Here is a 6,000-nt window from a genome sequence, read left to right on the forward strand (position 1 = left end):
CCTCTCTTGGACCCTCTCTTGGTTAGATATAAAACCAATGTGGTGTTGGGCTTATAGCACATCAAGTGAAGTCCCAGAACGTGTTTTCTGTTCACGTTTGTCCAGTCCTACCCTCCCCCTGTGCAGAGTTCAAATCCACCACCATGACTGGAGCCTCTGATGATTTCTGGAATCCGCCTTAAACCAGGGCCATTCTTTCCAGCAGGGGCTTCCTTCAAGATTCACGGACACTGTTTTCCACACATAAATCATAGAATACTGATAATCTCTACTTTGGTGAGGGGTTAGTTGCATTATGGCCCATTATTCAGCAAGCATTTAAAGAACAGTTGATCTGAGACACATATATTGTGATAGACTCAGAGTTTCAACACACACACACACACACACACACACACACATTCTCTGAGTTCAGAAGCTGGTATTCCTATAGGAAAACAACTAAGTGACCTGAAGCTTTCAAAATTACGGTAAAATGATCTGTACCTGTAGGGCCTGGTGTTGGGGATAAAACTGTTTAAACTGGTTATAATGTAAACTTTATATATCATTGATGTACCTAAAGTTGGAGAATGCCAGCTTTTATTCCAAGCCTAAGAGTGACTGATTCATTATGTTGAGTGAAGGGCCCACGTACTGGGTCACTGTGCAGGGTCATGTTTTCTTTGGGTGTTTTTCCTCTCGGTACCTACTGTTATTAAGTACGTGTGTGTGACCGGCACAGTGGTATAATAGCATAAAGAGGCAATTGGGCCACTGCTCTGCTCAAAGCTGTCCCAGCTTGTGTGGGGGGAGCCCCATTCACAGAGATAATTGCTATCATTTTAAAATAAGAGCATCATCTAAACTCATTTGTGTTTCAACAGACAGCATGGTTTTGCTCATTGGCACGGGGCAGGAGACACTGTTCTGGAAAGGGCAGAGAAGGAAGAAGTAAGGTTCGGAACCTATGTGGATCACTATAGATGTGATTTCCATCATGAAAATTCACGGAGGCCAGGGCCACGCTGGGTGACATCTATGGCATGGGATTCAGGGTCGTTCGTCCTTGATCACTGTTCTCTGAAACTGGCACCTGTCACTCCTGGCTGGTCAATGGAAAATACCACAGCCACAGGCTGGGTGGACAGGGGAAAATGCAGGCGAGAGCCTTTACGCAGGGAATAGAATGGTAGGAGGCAGATATCTGCAATAAAAACGGATAGTTTTCCTCCCTTATACTGTCAATAACATTGGAGTTGAATACAGAAGTGGTCAAAAAAAAACCCCAAAACAAAAACAAAAAGCCAGAACCAGTAAGGGGTGCAGACAGCAGATCATAGAAGTGGTTTTAATCGTCTTGGTTACAGCACTGGGTTCCTCCACGACGGATTTCGAAGCTGTTAATGACTTACCCCTCTTCCTTTAGATTCTGCTCTGCCACTGTTTGGATTGGAGAATCTGATCTGGTCCAAACACAAAAATGGGATCGCCCTTCTTTCCAGAGGAGACAGAATTGGTTGAGTCAATCACACTCAGGCGGGGGGACCAGAGGACGGTCTGCATTGGGCTACCAGCTTCAAAGTGAGAGCGAGAGCAAAGGCGGGGGGTGGGGGTTCTGCTCAGCCACTGGAGAGCTCCTATCCCTCCTCGAAGGGACCAGAAGTCACTCACTTTGCTGTAGGAATGAGCACTGTAGAGAATCAGATGGAAACTTCATCCCCACACTTCCAAGAGGGTAGAATGTCTAAGTAAGCCGCGATAGAAACAAAAAGCAAAAGCGTTTGCCTTTTAAACAGGGCAAAGTTCCTCATTTAATTCCACTGGCATTCATAAAGTTGTATTACCTCGAGGAAAGGATAGGTTGCTACAGCTCCACAATAAAGCCCAAACCAGAATATCGTGTTCACTCCTGGGCCTAATTCCTTAGAATTGGAGCGTCTTCTGTAACAGCTTCTCAGTGTGTGTGCACACAGGCAAGGGAGGGGCAGAGAGAGAGGGAGAGAGAAGATCCCAAGCAGGCTCCACGCTGTCAGTGCAGAGCCTGACATAGGGCTCAATCCCTCGAACCACGAGATCGTGCCCTGAGCCGAAACCAAGAGTCTGACGCTTAGCCGACTGAGCCACCCAGACGCCCCACACACAGTAGATTTTAATCCAGACTTATCAGTAATAACACTAAATGGCAATTATCTAAACTCACCAGTTTTAAGGGAGAGGGATCCTAAGGTTAGATATGGAAGCAAAGCCCAGTTATATACTGTCTACAGGAAACCCACCTTAAATCTAAAGACATAAGTAGGTTAAAAATAAAAGAATGAAGAAAAGTAGGCCGTGCACATACAATCCCCAAACAAGCTAGCATAACATGAATAACAGCGAAAGCAGAGTCCAAACAAAGAATACTCCCGAGAGAAAAGGGGGGGGGCATTACATAATTATAAAGAGGTACATCCTCCAAGAGACGCAAGGATCCTAAATATGAATGTTCCGAACAACAAAGTTTCAAATTACGGGAGTCAAAAATGACAGAACAGAGAGGCAAAACGATAAGCAGAACACGAACATCAGTAGGGTGACGTGACGAGCTTTGCATTTTGTTTTGCACAATTAGACGCCGAGTCAGGAAAGATTTTTAGGCTATGCCAGGCGTGCGGGTGGTTCCACAGATGAGTGGGACCCCAGCGTGTATCTGTGCATCAGTTGGGAACTCAGGAGATACTTTCTTGTAGCAGTTCAAAAGCTACAAATGCACAAGAAAGTTCCAGACTACTCAAAAGTCTACAATTGAACTTATAATATTACCAATCAATGGCACGGATGATGCCAACAGAATCTTGTGTGCCTGGAGTAGAAAGTCCAGATTTCCTCTACGGAAATCTTCAAGTAGTGCGCACGGGTTACATTGTTCTTTGCTCCCTTCCAAATGACTGTTTGCCCCGCCTTTGTCTTCGGGTGTGATTTACCTGAGGCCTCTGAACACCTAGCTTCCACAAGGAGCTGCCCGTCTATTAGACACGCCCAGATTTACGACGCGAGTCACAGCCTAATTTCTGTCTGGTCAATGTCCTCCTTCTCTAGTACAGAACTCACCTCATTTCTTTTTTAAAACACTTGTAGTAAAAACAAAGAATCCAAAACTGACCATCTTAGCCATTTTTAAAAAAAATTTTTTTTCAACGTTTATTTATTTTTGAGACAGAAACAGAGCATGATCGGGGGAGGGGCAGAGAGAGAGGGAGACACAGAATCTGAAACAGGCTGCAGGCTCTGAGCGGTCAGCACAGAGCCCGACGCGGGGCTCGAACTCACGGGCCGTGAGATCGTGACCTGAGCCGAAGTCGGCCGCTTAACCGACCGAGCCACCCAGGCGCCCCCCGTCTTAGCCATTTTTAATTGCACAGTTCAGTAGCGTTAAATACATTCACACTGTTGTGAAACAGATCTACAGAAATGTTCATGTTGCAAATCTGAAACTCTGTTCCCGCGAAGCAATATAACTCCTCCCCTCCCCTCACTCCCCAGCCCCTGGCACTCACCATTCTACTTTCTGTCTCCGTGTGAATGTGACCTGCTCTAGGGGCCTCATATGGGTGGAAGCGTATGGTATTTGTCCCTTTGTGACCGCCATAACTCACTTTACATCTTGTCCTCAAAGTTCATCCATGTCGCAGCAGGTGCCAGAATTTTCTTCCTGACGACTATATAATATCCTTGGATAGACCAATGTGTTTATCCATCACCCATCGGTGGACATTAGGCTTGACTCCACCTTCTGTATTGTGAATGATGCTGCTGTTTCTTCCCAAAAAAATTTCTTTTTTGAAAGAAACAAATCCCGGGGCACCTGGGTGGCCCTGTCAGTTCAGTGTCTGGCCCTTGATTTCAGCTCAGGTTAGGACCTCATGGTTTGTGAGTTCGAGCCCTGCATTAGGGTCTGTGTTGACAGGTGTGAAGTCTGCTTGGGATTCTGTCTCCCTCTCTTTGCCCCTCCCCACTCACATGCTCTCTCTCTTCAAACATAAATAAACATTATGAAAAAGAAAGAAAGAAAGAGAAAAAGAAAGAAAGAAAGAAAGAGGGAGAAGGAAGGAAGGAAGGAAGGAAGGAAGGAAGGAAGGGAAAAAGAAAGAAAGAAAGAAAGAAAGAAAGAAGAAAAGGAAGGAAGAAAGAAAGATAGAAAGAAAGAAAGGGAGAAGGAAGGAAGGAAAGAGGGAAGAAAGAAAGAAAGAAAGAAAGATCATATGATATTCTTGGAACAAATTCTCGAGAAAAAGATAAGAATTAACTGACATGTACTTTCTGATTATCAGACTTTTATTCCAAATTAGGGACCAAGTTTAAAAAACTGTCAGAGATGACGGAGAATTCGGCTCAGGCAATGTGTTCCCAAGAACTTTCTACTAGCTCTCCCTCCTGGTGACCAGAACCCGTGTGCCTTTAAAATACATAACTCATTCAACATCTTGGCTGTTGTCCTCTGCGTGTACTCACACGTGTGTATCCATAAAGCTGTGCCTGTGTCTGGCTGTCTGCTCAACTCCTGGTTCCAAACGTCCGTGACCCTCATTTTGTGCTCCGCCCAACTGCTTCGACAATGGGAGCGCATCACGGTAGATCGGGAGCTCATCCCTCCCCAGCACCTGCATCCTGAAAACAGTCCGCGTCTCTAAGCTCGGCCTCAAAGCCACCGGTGCAGCGTCCCGCGTACGAATCCAAAGTCCTGCCTTTCCTCACGTGCCTCGTGCATCTCGCTGAACCTTCTCTCCGCTCCCCGGTTGGAAAGGGCCTTCCTAGCCTAGGGAACCTGAGCGGGGGCACGCGGGGTGTTAGAGCTGTTGCACGAGTCCTGTGTAAATCCGAGTCTATGGAGCGCCGTGATGCCGGGCAGGTTGCTCTGTGTCTCTACCTCTTGGACTTGTCATCTACAAGATGGTGGGAAGAGCAAGGCCTTAGCTGGACAGTAGGCAAAGCACTCAATGTGCACCGATGTGCCAAACTACGACAACTGTGAAAATCAGAAGGTGCCACCGCTACCAGGGCCACGGACGGACTGGCTCTGAACAGCTCTCTACTCCGCGGCCTCTGGGCTCCAGGTACATGGGCCGCACTGGAAAAAGATAAAGGGCCTGCCCAGGACTACGGCCGTTGTCCAGGCTTCCTGTGGTCACCTGCCCTTTGGATATCAGCGCTGACCCGAGCGGGCTGCATTTTCCAAAGCCCCCCGTTTGTTTTCGGTCATCGTGTTGGTGTACCGTGTTAGATGGGGATCCAGCTCTGAATCTGGTACCTTCTTCAAATGTCTTCCAGCGGGGGCGCCCGGGCAGTTCAGTCGGTGAAGCTTCCGACTTCGGCTCAGGTCACGACCTCGCAGTTCAAGAGGTCGAGCCCCGCCTCCCACTCTGTGCTGAAACGGGCTCGGAGCCCGGAGCCTGCTTCGGATTCTGTGTCTCCTTCTCTCTCTGCCCCTCCCCCGCTCGCTCTCTGCCCCTCTCTCTCAAAAAATAAATAAGCATTAAGAAAAAAGACTTCTTTAACGTCCCCTAGTGAGTAAGCGGGGCCAGGCGTTTCCCGAAAACGTGAGGGAGAAAGGCTGATACATATGTGTAAGCCATCCTTCCCCCTCACCCCCCCACGATACTCGCTTTGAAAATTCCCGACTGAAGATTTACTGTAACAACGGCTGTCTCCATCTTTCGTGTGCTAAACGATACTGAGGATGGATTAAAAACAAGACAAATATTTAATGTGCTAATGCAGCGATTATCGTCACACACGTACGTAAGCAACCAGGAGAGCTAGAAGCTAGTAACTGGTCAGAGTTTTCAGCAGGAGTTAGGCTACACCAGGTTCGGGATTTAAAAGACCAACCGGGCTTTTTAGGTGAAACTTCGACGAAGGGAAAGGTGTGACGTGTGAAATCTGCCAGAGACATCGCATGTCTTACGTGGCTGTGCTCAGAGCTGGTCGATAGATAGGGTCTCAGTAACTGCAGGGACACCAGCAGTCCGCTCTCTCCGG

Source organism: Lynx rufus, unplaced genomic scaffold (genome assembly GCF_022079265.1).
Source record: "Lynx rufus isolate CCGP_SWC_20201006 ecotype Redwood Valley unplaced genomic scaffold, mLynRuf1.p SCAF_3, whole genome shotgun sequence".
Lineage (NCBI taxonomy): Eukaryota > Metazoa > Chordata > Mammalia > Carnivora > Felidae > Lynx > Lynx rufus.